At 47.9% G+C, this 19,108-nt stretch overlaps 1 long non-coding RNA gene across 1 annotated transcript in view; it reads right to left on the reverse strand.

Annotated features, from left to right (window-relative positions):
- Positions 1–15,978: 15,978 nt before the first annotated feature.
- The window catches only part of LOC140403452 (uncharacterized), a 77,274-nt gene continuing 74,144 nt past the window's right edge, over positions 15,979–19,108 (reverse strand). Inside the window, exon 2 of the long non-coding RNA XR_011938320.1 lies at positions 15,979–16,232. This is a non-coding gene — a long non-coding RNA (uncharacterized lncRNA). The remainder of the gene's footprint in view (positions 16,233–19,108) is intronic.

The following is a 19,108-nucleotide window of genomic DNA, read 5'->3' on the forward strand; positions in this document are numbered from 1 at the left end:
ATAACGGCACTCCATTCACGAGTGAGGAGTTTGCGAGGTTCACGAAGATGAACGGCATACGCCATATCCGCACTGCCCCTTACCACCCGGCTTCAAATGGGTTGGAAGTGCAGACATTCAAAAGAGGCCTAAAGAAGCAGTCTTCCGGATCAATGGACACAAGACTGGCTCGCTTTTTGTTTACGTATAGGACCACCCCCCATGCGGTGACTGGGGTAGCTCCTGCAGAACTCCTACTGGGCCGGAGACTTCGCACCCGCCTTAGTATGGTTTTCCCGGACATTGGCGCAAAAGTATGCCACACACAAGAACGGCAGGGACAGGCATTTTCTCGGCATCGGCCGATTCGGCAGTTTGCGCCCGGTGACCCAGTGTTCGTTCGGAATTTTTCTGGTGGTGCCCAATGGGTTCCTGGCGTAAACTTTTCGCCAAACGGGCCCTATATCTTACCAGGTGCAAGCCCAGGGTCGTCTCCAGCGCAAACATGTAGACCACGTTCGGTCCAGAAGACTATCCCCTCCAAAGATTCCCCGCCCCCGGAGCTCATTCCTACAGCCGCAGAGACCAGAGACAAGGGAAGGTAGTCCTCACAATCTTCCTCTGGTGCCTCACTCAAAGCCTGCGCAGGTCGTTACAGAACCGCGCGGAGATAGAGACGCTGACATGACGGAGGCAGCAGACTCTGACTCCGAGATGGAGACACAGGACGCATCAGAAGGGGAATCCTCAGCCCACGGGCCGTGGATGTACAACCGTTATGCCGTTCATCACAGAAGTGCCGGTCTCCGTCTCGTTACACGCCGCCTGATCCAGCGCCGCGTGTAAATGGTGTCCGGCCTGTGGCAAAACGAGTCCGACGCCCTCCTTCGCCAGGGTCTTCGGTGGATTCCTTGGACTTTGGGGGGGGGAGTGATGTTATAACCTGCCTACTTATCATTGGCTGGAGACTAATGACAATCCCACAATCCTGTGGGAGTATGAGCTTCCCCAATGAGGGGGGCGGAGAAACCATTAGTAAACTCCATGTATAAATAAAGCTGGCCAGTTTGGAATCAGCAGGAAAGGAGTGTGCAGCAAGGGAAGTTGCTGCTGCTGTTATATATATATATATATGTTATTGTAAATAAATGTTATTACTTTGTATCCTTAAAACTCGTGCTGGATTCTTCGTGGCCCTTACAAAAATAATAATGATAATCTTTATTATTGTCACAAGTAGACTTACACCACAACAAAGTTACAGTGACTATGCAAAGATAGTGACCCAAGCCAGGAATCGAATCCGGGTCCCTGGCGCTGTGAAGAAACAGTGCTAACCACTGTTTCCTGCCTGTTCCGATTGATGCTAAAATCCTATGACATTGGTATTCCCCCAGCATCCTGGCCAACATCTATCCCACAATTAACACCACTTAAAGCAAATTAACTAATCAGTTATTTCATTGCTGTTTGTGGCACTTTGCTGTGTACAAATTAACTGTTATATTAGCTGACATAACAACAATGGCAACTCTTTGGAAGTAATCATTCATTGGCCATAAAGTGCTTTGCAATGTCTCGAGATAGAAATAAAGACTTGCATTTATGTGGAGCCTTTCACAGCCACAGGACATTCCAATACACCTTAACCAATGAAGTGCTTTTCCAATGCAGGAAACGCATCAACCAATTTGCTCCCACAGACAGCAATGTGACAATTGTTATATTACCACTACTGGTAATATATTATATTCTTTTACCTTTTCCTCGATATTCTCCTGGATAGCCAGATGTGTAGCGTTGACAAAGAATATACAATAAGAAGATTGATCAAAACTAATTTATTTAACACTACTAAACTAAATGGAGTTAGCACACTCTACTGAGTTACAGATAATAAACTAATGATACTGAATCTGTAGTACAGTATTCAATATTCTATCTAACTAATAAACTACACTATGACTTAATCTCGTGCTATATTCCTCTATTCAACTTTCACTCTGCTCTCTTCATGTTCTCCTCAGCTTCTCCCAGAATTCCTGGAGATTCTGCCTTATATACAGCGAATTAGTGACGCCCTCGAGTGTTTGATTTACACATAGATTCCATGTATAATGCCAGTATAGTAAAGGGTTAATATCTATCATTACAACAATGACCGGACAATCTACTTTTGTGATGTTGATTGAAGGATAAATGTTGCCCGGGACGCCAGCGGAGAGCACCTGTGCGCTTCTTCGATACAGTGCCATGGGAACCTCTACATCCAGCCGAGAGAGCAGTCGGGGGCTCCAGTTTAATATCCCATTGGAAAACTGGCACCTCTGGCAGTGCAGCACTCTTTCGGCGCTGCACCTCAGTCAGCCTTGATTTGTGCGCTCAGGTCCGGGGACTGGGACTTGAAGCCACAACCTTGTTGCTCAGAGTCAAAACTATTGCCAACTGAGTCCCAGCTGGCACTGAGATTTGTGAAAAGTCCAATGCAAATTATTTATTTGCCTCTTCTATTTATAACAGCAATACACTTGCGTTTTCTCATTGCGTATTGTTATTCAGCATTGCCTTCAATTAATTGACTATGCCCCAGTGGGGACACTTGATGCAGGATGATTGTGATATTACTGTGATGTGGTTCTCCGGGAGCTTGTTGCTGCAGACTGGAGGCTTGTAATTCCGTGGAAGTGCCCAAATTGTTTTAAACGTATTTGTAACATCAGCTGAATATGATCAAAAGTTCAAGGCATGCAAAAGTGTTAGATGTTTGACAGAAAAGAAATATTAATCGGTAGGGGTGGTGACAGCTCTAACTTGATTGCTGGAAGTTGCATTGACTGTCAATGGAAATGGTTGTTTTAAATGCAACACTTTTATTGTTCAGGTTCTACCTAAGGGAGAAGAGAGTGCTAATTATTAATTACATAGGTGGTTGGGTTATGATGTGTTAACTACCTATGAGTAGCGATTATTTTTATCATCACCATAGGTAGTTGTCACTTAACTGGTGGGTATCATGTAACATATTCCAGGAACCACCCACAGAGTGCTCCTGCTTCAGTGGATGCACAGAGGGACTGTAACAAATAAAAGGGCAATTTTCTATCTGACTCTTGAGCAGTAACACAAAACACGCTGTAATAAAACAGGCAAGGTGGGTGTACTCAGTTTTAATTCTATACCATGATAGGGGAGCCTGAGGCAGTAATGCTTGCTGCGGCTGTGAATGTCTTTCATATTCATGAATGAAAAAACACAGCAATGCCATTAGAGGTGCGATGTTATTATAAATATACATCGGTTGATGCAAGCAACAGTCTTTGGAGATTGGTAAGTTATTACAATAAGGATCCTGTTCCTTATTTTCCCTTGACGAAGAAGTGAATGTGGGCAACAAAGCCAGGAATCCGAGTTATTCCCCATGTCTGAGCTTCAAGCTACTGCAAAGTATTTCCAATGCTCTGCAGTATCTGAATTCTGGTTAAATCCGTTTCCTTTTGACACACCAGCCACTTTTAATTCAATCTCAGATCTGCAATGGGGTCATGGCATGTGCTATTTGGCCTATTGATGACATGGACATTGTGGTAAACCACTGTGTTCTGATATGAGAGGTTGTACGGAAGAACCTACACTACAGGGGCGAAATTCTCCGGAAACGGCGCGATGTCCGCCGACTGGCGCCCAAAACGGCACCAATCAGACGGGCATCACGCCGCCCCAAAGGTGCGGAATGCTCCACATCTTTGGGGGCCGAGCCCCAACATTGAGGGGCTAGGCCGACGCCGGAGGGATTTCCGCCCCGCCAGCTGGCGCGGAAATGACATATCGGGGCGGCGCGGGAGCGGCTGCGGCCGCTGTCAGTTTCCCGCGCATGCACAGTGGAGGGAGTCTCTTCCGCCTCCGCCATGGTGGAGACCGTGGCGGAGGCGGAAGGGAAAGAGTGCCCCCACGGCACAGGCCCGCCCGCGGATCGGTGGGCCCCGATCGCGGGCCAGGCCACCGTGGGGGCACCGCCCGGGGTCAGATCGCCCCGCGCCCCCCCCCCAGGACCCCGGAGCCCTCCCGCGCCGCCTTGTCCCGCCAGTAAATAGGTACTTTAATTTACGCCGGCGGGACAGGCAATTTAATCGGCGGGACTTCAGCCCATCCGGGCCGGAGAATCGAGCGGGGGGGGGGGCCGCCAACCGGCGCGGCCCGATTCCCGCCCCCGCCGAATATCCGGTACCGGAGACTTCGGCAATCGGCGGGGGCGGGATTCACGCCAGCCCCCCGCGATTCGCCGACCCGGCGGGGGGTCGGAGAATGACGCCCCTGATTGCAGACTTGGCAGTGTGATGACGCACACCATCAACTGGCACAGAGCATGTGCACTGCGGTCCTGAACGTCATTGCCGGTTCCGTTCTGCTGAGCGGGAACGACTCAAGATGAGGAGGTAAACGGAAGCAGCACTGGGCTGCTAGCTAGAAACATTACAAAGCTAAGCCCAAAGAGCTTTGTTCCCACTGAGACGCAAGGTAAGAGGAGCTTGGATTTTCACAGAATCCCTACACTGCAGAAGAAGGTCCATCGAGTCCTGCACTGGCCCTCCGAAAGAGCACCCCACCTAGGTCCACTCACCCGCCCTAGGCCCACTCACCCGCCCTAGGCCCACTCACCCGCCCGAGGCCCACTCACCCGCCCGAGGCCCACTCACCCGCCCGAGGCCCACTCACCCGCCCGAGGCCCATAACCCCACCAAGGGGCAATTCAGTATGACCAGTCCACCTAACCTGCACATCTTTGGACTTTGGGAGGAAACGGGAGCACCCGGAGGAAACCCACGCAGACACAGGGAGAATGTGCAAACTCCATACAGTCACCCTAGGCCGGAAATGAACCCGGGTCCCTGGCACTCTGAGGCAGCAGTGCTAACCACTGTGCTGCCGTGCCAAGCTGACTTTCTTTCTTGTGAGAATATGCAGGAAATTTTAGCTAGTGTGAAACTGGATTTTCGTTGGATTTGATAGAGGTCTCGTTATGTTTTCCTTTCTCATACTCCCTTAGAATCCACTAGAACCACGCCAGTGGCTTTCTGTGATGCCATCTGCACCGATATCTCCTGCTAAATGGCCAGCCAGAACTGAAAACACCAAAAGAGTTTAATGAGCCAAATGATCTTTTTTAAAATCTTGATTTTCGCCCAGTCACGAAGGTGATGTTCGTTGTCCCACAGCAACACTTCATAAGCTGGCAGAGGACAAGGTTTCTATCACCACTGGGTACTCAGGAAATGTGCCTGTGTTCCCCGTGGATCTGTGGGATGGCGCACTGTGTTTGCATAAGGGATGTAGGAAAAATCAAATATCCTTCAGGACCTTTGTGAACATGCAAATTTCAGGGTCTGAAATTGGTCCTCATGAAGATCAATTGTCTGCTTGTGATTTACTGAAATGCGCTGGGATCTTTGAGGTTCCGCACAATTCATCCGATCGTTCACTCGGTCAGTTTGCAACTTGGCATTTAGCTGACTAAGTCTCAAGAGCTGGACTCCCCTCCCTAAGCCCCTAATTCTCCTCCTCCATGATGCCCCCGAAAATATGTTTCTCTAACCAAGCAGCTGCCCCGATCTCTCTTGCCGTGGATCAGTGTAAAACATTGTCCGCTAACACTCCTGTGGAACAACTGGGGAGTTTTATTATGTTAACGACTCTAATATAAGCGCAAGTCTTTGACTTGGCATATGTGGGCGGCACGGTAGCACAGTGGTTAGCACTGTTGCTTCACAGCTACAGGGTCTCAGGTTCGATTCCCGGCTTGGGTCACTGGCTGTGCGGAGTCTGCACGTTCTCCCCGTGTGTGCGTGGGTGTCCTCCGGGTACTCCGGTTTCCTCCCACAGTCCAAAGTCGTTCAGGTTAGGTGGATTGGCCATGCTAAATTGCCCTGAGTGTCCAAAAAGATTAGTTGAGGTTACTGGATTACAGGGATAGGGTGGAGGTGTGGGCTTTAGTAGGGTGCTCTTTCCAAGGGCAGGTGCAGACTCGATGGGCCGAATGGCCTCCTTGCGCACTGCAAATTCTAGGATTCTACGAAGTAGAGTTTTCAGAATGAGCTGAATTCTCACCTGCACCAGAACAAGATGGAGGTGGGGACTGAGTCTCGCACTAGATTCACAGTACTGCCCCCTGAGGCAATGGTGTAAAGGCATCTTCCCTGGTCCAGTAATCCAGAGACTCAGGGGAATGCTCTGGGGACCATCTTTAAAGGTGGCGCTGGGCATTGCCGGCCCTGTCAGGCCCCGCCCCAGTGACAGCGCAAACCCCGCCCCTTTCTCTCAGAGTGCCTGAAAATCCGGACTAAAAACTCGGCTGTGCAGCTGGGGAGCCACAGGCCAGTTTCCAAAGAAATCTGGTCAAAATCCCGGCCAACATGTGCTTGAGGAGGCCAGAGAAGAGAGGATAAGAGAAATTGGTACCTATAAGAGGTTCTTCCGGAAAGCAGTGAGGAAGGTCCTAACAATTAGGAACCATCATTTTACAATGAGCTCCGTGTGTTCAAAAAAATGTTAACAGCCCCTTTTAATGGATGCAATTAGTTAAAGACTTTTGTTTCATCAGATTGGTTTAATTACTTTGCAATTAAAATTGCCTACTGAGGAAGAATACAATGAGCAGTTTCTAAGCAGATTTCCCAGGACAGTTCTCGTTAAGTTAGACTGCCCGGCTTACAGTCCAAAGGCTGGTTAAGCTTTTCAGGATAGATTCTGATCAAGCCAGTGATAACCTCAACCAACGTTAATCCTGAATGCTTCGCAGCAGGGTTTCCACCTAAGCTTTCTCTAATGCTTCCCACTCCAAATTTTAGCAAGCCCATTTTCCTAATTGTCTTAATTTTCTTATTGTTCTGAGCTTCTGACAGGGAGTAGCCACACCTTACTTCAACTGAATATCCATTGCTGCATTTTATTGGTTCTTAGTTCGATGCAAGTTCTCTACCTGGGAATCTATTGCAAATGTTGATCACCCTGCATGTGGTCAAGAACTTTGATATTAGTCTTCAATTAACCTCTGCTCTTTGATCCAGTTTACCCTTTAACAATGACAACACAGCGGTTAGCACTGCTACCTAACGGCGTCAGGGACCCGGGTTCAACTCCGGCCTCGGGTGACTGTCTGTGCGGAGTCTGCACGTTCTCCCCGAGTCTGCATGGGTTTGTTCCGGGTGCTCCGGTTTCCTCACACAAGTCCAAAGACGTGCAGGTTAGGTGGATTGGCCATGCTAAATTGCCCCTTAGTGTCTAAAGGTGCGCATGTTAGGTGGATTAGCCGTGGGATTATGATATTTAATGTCATAGCATCCCTACAGTGCAGAAGGAGGCCATTTGGCCCATCGAGTCTGCACAAACCCTCTGAAAGAGCACCCATCCCAGGCCCATTACTCGTAACCCCACCTAACCTGCACACCTTTGGACTGTGGGAGGAAATTGGAGCACCTGGAGGAATCCCAATACCCCTGGATAGTGATGCAGAGAGAAAATGCTCTCAACCCTGATCAGGTTATTTTTGTTTAAGGAGTGTCTGAGACCTCTGTCTACTCTTACTGTTTGCCTTTTCAAGTGATCATGAGCAGTGTATGAGCAAATGCTCTTCTTGAAGAAATGAAATCGACACATGCCTGTAAGCTGAAAGGGGAACCTGATGATACTGTTGGATGGCAAACGCAAACCAAGGCTCAGTCTCTCCACAGCACCTCCAACATCTTTTGCCCTCTCCCCACCCACCCGCACCTCCAATGTCAAGAGCAAATAACATGATGCACCTCACTGCCTCCAAGTTTCAGTCTCCAACGGCACCTCCCAAACTCGCAACCTCAACCAGCGAGAAGGACAATGTCAGTAGATGCATGGGAACACCACCGACTGCACGTTTCCCTCCATCTCGTGTACCAGACTTGCGACTATATCCTCGTTCCGTCACTTGTCACTGGGCCAAAATCCTGGAATTCCCTCCCTCCCAGCACTGTAGAGAGGGCAGCTCACCACCAGCTTCTTGCGGGCGATTTGGGATGGGTAACAAACCCTGGCCTCGCCCTATCCCACGAATGAATTTTAAAAAAGTTCCTCAAACCCCATCGCTTAAATGAAGTTCAAGGTCGAGGGGCCCAGGGGCATGGGAACATCACCGCCTCATAAATCCCTTCAAAGTCACACATTGTCCTGGCTTGGAAATATATCGCCGCTCCTTCACTGTCACAAGTCAAAAATTAGAACTCCCTCCCTAACCTCAGTGTGGGAACAGTGCAGTAGTTCAAGAGTGTCCCATCGACGGACCTTTTTTTATTGCTTCCCTGCCCCTCTGTTCAACCCACATTATTGCAACTACTTCAACTTCATTCTTTCCTCCACCTTTCCGCTTCCTTCCTCCTTTGAAAATATCCTCTGAACCCACCCATCGATCCAAAATATGGATCACCCCTTCCTGGTCTCGCTGTCTCTGGGGTAACATCCTTTTGTGAAGGGATAGAGCTGGAAATACAATGCGTTAAGAGAATCCAGACATAAATAGGGAGTTATCAGATTAAAAAGAGCGATTATCCTGTGAAGTAAGGATTAAAAATTAAAAGCAGAGGCCATTTGTTGGCCAAAGGTTTCAAAGTTTACAAACATTTCTGTGCATGGCTGTGTGCTCAGACAACAACATCCTCCGCCATATTCTCCAACACAAGACCATTGTGAAAAAAACTCTTTACATCACCTCAACAAGGTGTTGATGAAATAATTATAATAACCTTTTATTGTCACGAGTACGCAGTTACTGCGAAAACTTGCTACATTCCAGTACCTGTTTGGGTAAGCTGGTACGGGAATTGAACCCGCGCTGTTGGCTTTGTTCTGCATCACAAACCAGCTGTCTAGCACACTGAGCTAAACCAGCCCTGCGTAGTACAATCTAACAATGGAATACCTTAAGGAATGACTCGAAATAACTCAGTAAAATGTCTCTCAACACCAGGTTAAAGTCCAACATGTTTATTTGAAATCACAAGGTTTTGGAGCGCTGCTCCTTCATCAAGTGAAGTGGAGGGAGGTTCACAGTCACAGCATATATCAGAGAGACATAATTGCAAGAGAATTACAGATTGGAATGTGAAGAATGGTTAGAATGAGAGTCTTTACAGGTAAACAAGTCTTTACAGGAACACGCAGTGTGGGTGGAGTGAGTGATAATCACAGGTAATCGAGGTTTGAATTGTCTCAAGCCGGGACAGTAATTCTGTACAGGGATTCTGTACACCCGGACGGTATGGTGGGGGTTACGTGAACCCGAGATCCCGGGATCGCACTGCTTTTTCCTGTAAATACATGGTTACTTGTAAAGACTTCTGCATCCTAACTTAAAAACCCCGGTGGGATTCTCCCAGCCCTGGGCCGGGCCGGAGGATCCCCACGACCGGGCCACGCCGCCCCGATGCCAGCACGCGATTCCCCGCAGAGCAGAGAATCGGTGGCATGGGCGCCGGCGTGGTTGGCGCGGCGCCAGTCGCTCCACGCGGCCGGCCTGCCGATTCTCCGGCCCTAACGGGCCGAGTGGCCGTAAGAAAAAAAACGAGTCCCGCCGCCGCCGTTCTAACCTGCTCTGGGCGAGCGGGGCCTCGGCGTTGAAGGGTCGGGTGGCGGCCTGTGGTGGTGGTGGGGGGGGGGTGGCGGCCCCGGGGGGGGGGGGGGGCCTCCTATGTGGCCTGGCCCGCGATCGGGGCCCACCGATCGGGGCCTCTCTGGCTGGGGGCCTCCTTTCCTATGCGCCGGCCCCTGTAGTCCTGCGCCATGTTGCGTCGGGGCCGGTGCGTTGAAGGAGGCCGCTGTGCATGTGCACGTTCACGCCGGGATCGGCAGCCGGAGCGGAGTGAACCGCTCCAGTGTGGTGCTGGCCCCCTCCAGGGGCCAGAATTAGCCCTGGCAATGGCCCATTCACGCCGTTGTAAAACGCGACGGCGTTTACGATGGCGTGGACACTGCTGCCACTGCTGTTGGAGCGGTACATTATTGGGGAATATACCCAGACTCTTATAATATCCAAGTTGTTATAATCTGGCTAAAACCTGTTCGGCTAGTTGGACAGTGGTAATTTTCCCTGGTGGTTCCGTTCCTTCAGTGAGAGCCACAGTCGCTCCAGCACAACCTCATGGGAATTTGGACTGGCCAAGTTCTAATACACTTAGAGGACAGACAGGTGAGAGGTGGCAAATGGAGTTTAATGCAGAAAAGTGTGAGGTCATTCATTTTGGAAGGAATAACAGGAAGACAGAGTACTGGGCTAATGGTAAGATTCTTGGTAGTGTGGATGATCAGAGAGATCTCGGTGTCCATGTACATAGATCCCTGAAAGTTGCCACCCAGGTTGAGAGGGTTGTTAAGAAGGTGTACGGTTTGTTCGCTTTTATTGGTAGAGGGATTGAGTTTCGGAGCCATGAGGGCATGTTGCAGCTGTACAACACTCTGGTGCGGCCTCATTTGGAGCATTGCGTGCAATTCTGGTCACCGCATTATAGGAAGGATGTGGAAGCATTGGAAAGGGTGCAGAGGAGATTTACCAGAATGTTGCCTGGTATGGAGGGAAGATCTTATGAGGAAGGGCTGGGGGACTTGAGGCTGTTTTCGTTAGAGAGAAGAAGGTTAAGAGGTGACTTAATTGAGGCATACAAGATGATCAGAGGATTAGATAGGGTGGACAGTGAGAGCTTTTTTCCTCAGATGGTGATGTCTAGCACGAGGGGACATAGCTTTAAATTGAGGGGAGATAGATATAGGACAGATGTCAGAGGTAGGTTCTTTACTCAGAGAGTAGTAAGGGCGTGGAATGCCCTGCCTGCAACAGTAGTGGACTCGCCAACACTAAGGGCATTCAAATGGTCATTGGATAGACTTATGGACGATAAGGGAATAGTGTAGATGGGCTTTAGAGTGGTTTCACAGGTCGGTGCAACATAGAGGGCCGAAGGGCCTGTACTGCGCTGTAATGTTCTATGTTCAGTGAGATTGATCATCCGAGATGTACACCTGATCTGGAATGGTCCCAAAAAGGAGATAGGATTATAATCCACTTCATCTTTTTTTGTCTATTAATACCTGTGCAGTGCTTTGCGAATTTCTCTGAATGCACGTTCTGGTTGTTCACTTGGCAATTGATTGACGCCAATGATTATCGGGGCCCTCACACCAACCATCTGAGTTCTCACAGGATTTGTACCCCTTTGGGTTAGGGGTGCTAGCACTTGCGGAGCTGCAGACCAGTGTAAATCAGAACCTGCAGGAGAGGATGCTGAAAGCCTTCTCTTCACTTGGGGAATACGCAGAGGAAATGGAAGCTGGTTAGCTCTCTCAGAATGTTCACCTCAGAGCAAAGGGCTGAATGGCCTCCTTCAGAGATGCGAGTGCTTTGTTAATAAAAATGGTCACCATGTGCGGCACGGTGGTGCAGTGGTTAGCACTGCTGCCTCACGGCGCCGAGGGTTCGATCCCAGCCCCGGGTCACTGTCCGTGTGGAGTTTGCACATTCTGCGTGGATCGCACCCCCACAACCTAAAGATGTGCAGGGAAGGTGGATTGGCCACGCTAAATTGCACTTTAATTAGAAAAAAATAATTGGGTGCTCTAAATTTATTTTTTTTAAAATGGTCACCATAACAATGACCGATGCAATCGAATTAAGGGCAGGATATTTTGTTTGGGATCAGGATCCCATTGACAGGAATAATTCTGGATCCTGACCTCGTAATAGTCAGCCGACATAGTTTTGGCAGGACTGGTCAAGTGATGACCGTGGTGCTGGTGGGAGGGGGGGTGTGAATGAGTATTGTTGCCAGACAATTAAACATGGCAGATAGCCTCTTGAAGTTGGAGGGCCAATCAGGAGGCATTTCAGCACCAAAGAATTGCATCCTGACATTGTGGGTAAGGGAGAGAATGCCTCCATCTTGAGACCCCCCCTCTCCGCAACCTTTCACAAAAAGAGAAGAAAATAAATGGCCACAGTTGCCAACATTATGTGGGGGGAGGGGGTGCACCCAGCTCTGGCTATAGGAGCATAAATTAGCCTCAGTTATCCTGGAGCACTGGTGCCCTTGAGGCCACCTCCAGGCATCAACTATAACATCCTCAATTGATTTTTATAATTTAGCCACCACTTGTAGGCCAGATGGCCACTCAGCTCCCGATCGGGACTCCTGAGCCAGGGGTTTAAGCCCCTTCCCACTCGGCGACCTCCTACAAATGGGAAATTAAACAGCTGAGCACGTCCACTGACGGGAGTCACAAGGTGGCAGGGCTGTGAAATCCTGGCCCAAGAAATGAGCCGGGGGTTGGGATGGTGGTGTGGGGCCTTCATGCTGGCTGGTGTCAAGAAATTCGATACATGCCCACCTCCTTTCCTGCCCCCCCCCCTCCTATTGGCACCAAAGTCCTGCCATGCTTCCACCTCTGATTGTTCTAATAATCAAACATTCATTGAAAAAGAGAACCATGCACCCATTTTCAGAAATTGATTTGCTCCCAGTTGCTTACAACAGTGTTCAGGAGATTAGTCTTTTCGTATTAGCATTGGAGATTCTAGGACAATCCTAGAGATTTGGCACTTTGAGGTATACAGTTGGCATAAAACGAATTAGGTTTTACCTCCCATTTCTAATGGGAGGTATTGAAATTTCTTCATCATTTCCATATCTACAGCAGAGTAAAGGTAACTGGGAATCAGCCCCTGGATAATGAGTACAGATAATGAATAAATATGTGAACGAGCTGGGAGATGTCAGCTAATAAACTGAATGAAAATGCTCTCAAACCCAGACAAAAAAGTGCCAGATAATAATAAATCCCACAGAGGCAAAAACTCACCAATCCCGAAAGCAGCAAGTGACCCAGAGGACACCAGGATATAAATCGGAGCAGATTTTAAAGGCATGGAATCAATTGAATGATCCAGTTGAGCACAGGTAGGAGCCGATCTGATCAATTATTTAAATAACAATCCAATTAACTTGAATTGAATAATTAATAACTCTGACTACAGGACAAAGCAGATCAGTGAGGGACATTGCAGTTGGAAAGTAAATACTCCTAAGTGGAAATAGCTCAATTTTAGTAGGTATTTAGCGTTCTGTACATAGAATCGGGGCAGGATTTGTTATAATGGTTCATGGAGCAAAACTTCTTGTCAGCAGAAACAGGCATTCGCAGCTCTCACAGCAGCATGAATCATTCATTGGCTCTGTACCATTGTTCCACTGTGCAATGAAAAGGGAAGACATTCTCCCTCACAACATCTCTCTGCTATTGTGGTGAAGTGTAACATCAATAATATGTTAACAAAATCATGATTATTGGCTCTTTAGTGATAAGCATACTTACGCCGCATATTTAACCTGGCATTAAGATAGATGTAATAAAGGCCACCACTCTCACTCTGATTTTATTTCCCCTTAAGTGTGTCAGCTTGCGGCTCAGTTGGTGGCACACTCGCGTCAGATTCGCAAGCCTTTTGGTTTCAGGTCTCGCTCCAGTGGGACAACGCTCCGGTTCGGCACCGAGGGAATGTGGCACCATTGGAGGTGCCGTCTTTCAGGCAAGACATCAAACTGAGGTCCCACCTTCCTGGTCGGGTGGATGCAAAAGAACACGGCACTTGAGGAGCAGGGGGGTTTATCCCTAGCATCCTGGCTAACATTTATCCCTCAATTTATCCCTGAGAAAGACATGACGGATGTTGAGATCAGGGATAGGTGTCTGAACTCTCTTGAGAACATCAATATATCAAAGGAAGAAGTGTTGAGTATCCAAAGTTGCATTAAGGGTAGACAAGTCCTCGGGGCCGGCTGGGATCTATCCCAGGTTACTGCGAGAGGCAAGGGGAGATATAGCTGGGGCCTTAACAGATATCTTCACATCCTCTTTGGCCACAGGCGAGGTTCCAGAGGACTGGAGAATAGCCAATGTCATTCTCTTGTTTAAGGAAGGAAGCAGGGACAACCCAGCAAATTGTAGGCCGGTGAGCCTGACATCAGTGGTGGGGAAACTTTTGGAAAAGATACTGAGGGAAAGGATATATGCACATTTGGAGGAAAATTGACTAGTTAGTGACAGGCAGCATGGTTTCGTATAGGGAAGGTCATGTCTCACCAACTTGATTGAGTTTTTTGAAGAGGTAACAAAGAGAATTGATGAGGGAAGGGCTGTGGATGTAGTTTATATGGACTTTAGTAAGGCGTTTGACAAGGTCCCACATGGCAGACTGGTACAAAAACTAAAATCACATGGGATTCGGGGTGGGTTGGCTAGATGGATACAGAACTGGCTTTGTTATAGAAGACAGAGAGTAGTGGTGGAAGGGTGTTTTTCTGAATGGAGATCTGTAGCTAGTGGTGTTCCACGGGGATCAGTGCTGGGACCTGTGTTGTTTGTAGTTTATATAAATGATCTGGAGGAAAATGTGGGTGGTCTGATTAATAAGTTTGCGGAGATGCAGATAGTGCCGAGGATTGTCAGAGGATACAACAGGATATAGATACTTTGTAGACTTAGGCATAGAAATGGCAGATGGAGTTTAGTCTGGACAAATGCAAGGAGATGCATTTTGGAGGATCAAATCTAGGTATCAATTATAATGTAAATGGCAGAACCCGTAGGAACATTAACATACAGAAGGATCTGGGCGTGCAAGTCCACAGTTCCCTAAAGGTGGCAACACAGGTGGCCAAAGTGATTAAGAAGGCATATGGCATGCTTGCCTTCAACAGCCGGGGCATTGAGTACAGGAGTTGGGCAATCATGTTGCAGCTATATAAAATAATTGGCATATTTGGAGCATCGCGCGCAGTTCTGGTCACCACATTATCAGAAGGACGTGGAAGCTTTGGAGAGAGTGCAAAGAAGGTTCACCAGGATGTTGCCTGGTCTCGGGTGTGTTGGCTATGAGGAGAGGTTGAATAAACTAGGATTGCTTTCACTCTAAAGATGAAGGCTGAGGAGAGACCTGATAGAGGTCTACAAAATGATGACAGGCATAGACAGGGTGGATAGTCACCATAGACAGGGTGGATAGTCACCATAGACAGGGTGGATAGTCAGAGGCTTTTTCCAAGGCAGGAAGTGTCAATTATAAGGGGGCACAGGTTCAAGGTGAGAGGGGGAAAGTTTAAGGGAGATGTGCAGGGTAAGTTTTTCATGCAATGAGTGGTGGCTGCCGGAGGATGTGGTGGAAGCAGCACATTAGCAACATTTAAGAGGCATCTGGATGGATACATGAATAGGGAGGAATTAGGGGCATACGGACCGAGTAAGGGCAGACGCTTTTTTTAGGTAAGGCATCATGATTGGCACAGACTTGAAGGGCCTGTTCGTGTGCTGTACTTTTCTTTGTTCTTCTTTGTTCTCATTCAACATAACAAAAACAGATAATCGGGTCATTATCACATTTTGGGAATGTGCTGTCTGCATTTTGGTTTCCACATTTCCTACATTACAACACTGTCTACACTTCAAAGTACTTCAAAGGATTCGATTCCAGCCTTGGGTGATTTTCTGTGTGGAGTTTGCACGTTCTCCCTTTGATGGCATGGGTTTCCTCCGGGTGCTCCGGTTTCCTCCCACAGTCCAAAGATGTGCAGGTTAGGTGGATTGGCCATGATAAGTTGCTCCGTGGAGTCCAAAGATGTGCAGGTTAGGTAGGGTACTGGAAAAGGGCGGGGGTGTGAGCCTGGGTCGGGTGCTATTTCAGAGGGTTGGGTGCAGATGCGATGGGCCAAATGGCCGCCTTGAGTGTAAATTGCTATAAAAATGCAAATCTTTTTTTCTTTGCTCCTTCCACCTCCCCATCGACAGTGCCTGACCCCAGCCCATAGTAAAGGCTGAGATCAGTCAGGCAATGTACATGTGAGGAACTCCCTGCCGACCCTGCACGATTTTCATGGCAACTCCAGACGTCAAGGCGAGGGTATCTCGGGTGAAAGAAAATCATCGGGTCAGCAAAAGAAATGTTTTTTGTTTTATTTGAACATTGGCACCTCTAACTGACCTCAAGAAGCCTAATCCACAACACTTAATTCTGGTGTAGGATTTTCCAGCCCTTCCTGTTAATGGGATCTTCCAGCCCCGCCGAAGGCAATCCCTCCACCTCACGGCGCCGAGGTCCCAGGTTCGATCCCGGCTCTGGGTCACTGTCCATGTAAAGTTTGCACATTCTCCCCTTGTTTGCGTGGGTTTCGCCCCTGTGGTGATATGCATCACTGTAAATACACAAGGGGTTAATGCAGATACACTAGAACTAAATAAACACTAGAGGGAGCACCAGAGACAGCATGACACACAGACATTCAACCAATAGGTCAGTAAGATAGGACACGACCAATGGGCAGTCAAGACACACCCAGAGGTGACACTATCACAAGGGGGCTACCCATATAAAAGGAAAGGGCACACATGCTCTTTCTCTTTCCACAGGCGACACTCAGAGGGACAGGGGCAGATCAGGAAGCATCACACCCACCATGTGGCTTAGAGCAGACTGGTTAGTTAGATTGAGTTACTATAGCAAGATCAGCAGGAGAGTCGAACTAAAGTAGGAGAATTGTTAACTGTTCAATAAATGTGTTAAATCTATCTCCAAGTCTGAACCTTCCTTTGTCAGGGCATACATCAAAGAAGCCGCTTATGCTACATGAAGAAGCAGAACACAGCAGTCCCCACAACCCAAAGATGTGCAGGCTAGGTGGATTGGCCACGCTAAATTGCCCCTTAATTGGAAAAAAATGAATTGGGTACTCTAAAAATTTTTTTTTTATAAAGGATGTTTCCTTTAAAGGAAGATTTCGAAAAAGCTAAGATATTAACCAGCAGGAGTTATGCCCATCAGATTGTGTGGGCTGTGTATCATTCTCCTAATTATTAGCTATTAATTGATGAGAATTATATTTTTAAAGAATTTACATAGTGTTACTTTGTTGACATTCCTAGCCTTCTTACTTCCTAGCCTCCTACATAAATGTACATTCACTCTATTCACCTGAGGTGAGCATTATCAAGGAATGAAGTAATTTACAGGATAGTATTATTTTTTCTGCTTAATAGATTGAAATGCAAACGATAAAAAATAATCAACAAAGCAATTAAAACAAAAAAGATTCACCCATGGTGATACTAAATGTTGCAGTTATCTGGTAATTATCATAACCTCAATGGTTATTTCCAAATCTCGAATGCTCAGGTTTAAATGTTTGGATGAATTATTTTCACCAAGTTGCCCACCAGTTCAATACCCTTCTCCAAATCACAGAATTGTTACAGGGTAGAAGGAGGCCATTCGGCCCGTCCTGAGTGCACCGGCCCTCCGAATGTGCATTCTGACCTGGCGCCATCTCCCCCTCCCCTTACACATAGCACATTGAGCTAAATCGTTGGCTTTAAAAGCAGACCAAGGCAGGCCAGCAGCACGGTTCAATTCCTGTGCCAGCCTCCTCGAACAGGCGCCGGAATGTGGCGACTAGGGGCTTTTCACAGTAACTTCATTGAAGCCTACTTGTGACAATAAGCGATTTTCATTTCATTTCATTTTCATTCTTTCTATTCAATTAAACATCCGACGCCTCCTTGAATGCCTTGGTCTCCACCCTGCTTCCCGGCAGCGCGTTCCAGACTTGGACCACTCGCTCCGGCCAACTAAAAACTAGCAGACCTCCCGTGACATTGCTGGAGGCGAGACACAAGGTGGGCTGAAGTGTGAGAGCTGAAGTGTGACAGGAAGTAAGTGTAGTGTTTACAGGAAGTGCACCATGTAGTACAGATTCTGTGCCTGTAATCTTTCAATCGTTACCGTTGAAGCTTTCCTTATCTTACTCCAGCTTCTGTTTTGTCATGTGGCTAAAGGGGGTGTAGACAGAATCAGTGGATGGGAGGCGGGTTCGCGTGATGGACTGGGCTGCGTTCACGACTGTTTAATTCTACTGCAGAGAACTCAAATTCTGCAGACTTCCACACTACCAATGAACGCTAATGTCCCATAGGCATAAAGTTGCCATGTCTATGCTCTTATTTTTTATTTTGTTTATTTAGAGTACCCAATTATTTTTCTTCCAATTAAGGGGTAATTTAGCGTGGCCAATCCACCTAATCCTGCACATCTTTGGGTTGTGGGGGTGAAACCCACGCAGACACGGGGAGAACGTGCAAACTCCACACGGACAGTGACCCAGGGCCTGGAATCAAACCCGGGTCCTCAGTGCCGCAGTCCCAGTGCTAACCACTGTGCCACATGCCCACCCCTCCATGCTCTTATTTGAGGCTCTTATTCAAGGCTGTAGTTGAGGCATGTAGCATAGCTCGATGGTAACCCCCTTGGTGAAGTGAAGGCACCCCTTGCATTTCTGCTCAGTGAATCTCAAGCAGGAGTAGTGGTTAACACGACGTGCTCCCTGAGTACCTGCTGTAGGTGTGGTCTCCTGTGCAGTTCACCCTCTTCTCCCAGCTGCTCACACTCTCTCCTGCCTTCTTCGTTGCTCCCACATGGACCGCGTTCCCAAAAGTGGATCCAGCAGGCCGGCACGGCAGAGAAAGTATTTTGATGTCAAAGTCACCCCAGCAGAATAATAACCTCGCAGCAGAACCCGCACACCAGTTGTAACATGCAAGCCTCACACCAATCTAGTTTGGACAAGTACCACATTCATTCATAATTACTGGGCCAGAATCCTGGAGCTCCTTACCAAAAAGCACTGCACTGTACCTTCACCAGCGACCGTTCACGATGAGCTCTCACCACCACCTTCTCAAGGGCTGTGTTACAAAACCATACTTTTTAGAAAATTAACTTGCGTTTTAGTGAGTTGAAAACCACTGAGTGAATCGTAAAGAGAGAGTAAGGCAACATTTCTGAAACTTCAAACCGCAGATTCCAGATGGCTGAATATTTGCATCACTGCACGTGACAAATTCAAAAACCATTAAGAGGAGCCAACCAGTCTAGGAAATCCTAGCAGAGACAATTACCTTGAAGTCAAGTGAATGGTGCCATCTCCGAACGCACTGACAGAATCCTCAGACAGTTATCTGGGTGGTGACTACTCATTAGATGTTATTAGCTCAGACAATGAATTCATCCAGCCATAAT

The sequence above is a fragment of the Scyliorhinus torazame genome, chromosome 28 (assembly GCF_047496885.1).
Source record: "Scyliorhinus torazame isolate Kashiwa2021f chromosome 28, sScyTor2.1, whole genome shotgun sequence".
NCBI classification, from domain to species: domain Eukaryota; kingdom Metazoa; phylum Chordata; class Chondrichthyes; order Carcharhiniformes; family Scyliorhinidae; genus Scyliorhinus; species Scyliorhinus torazame.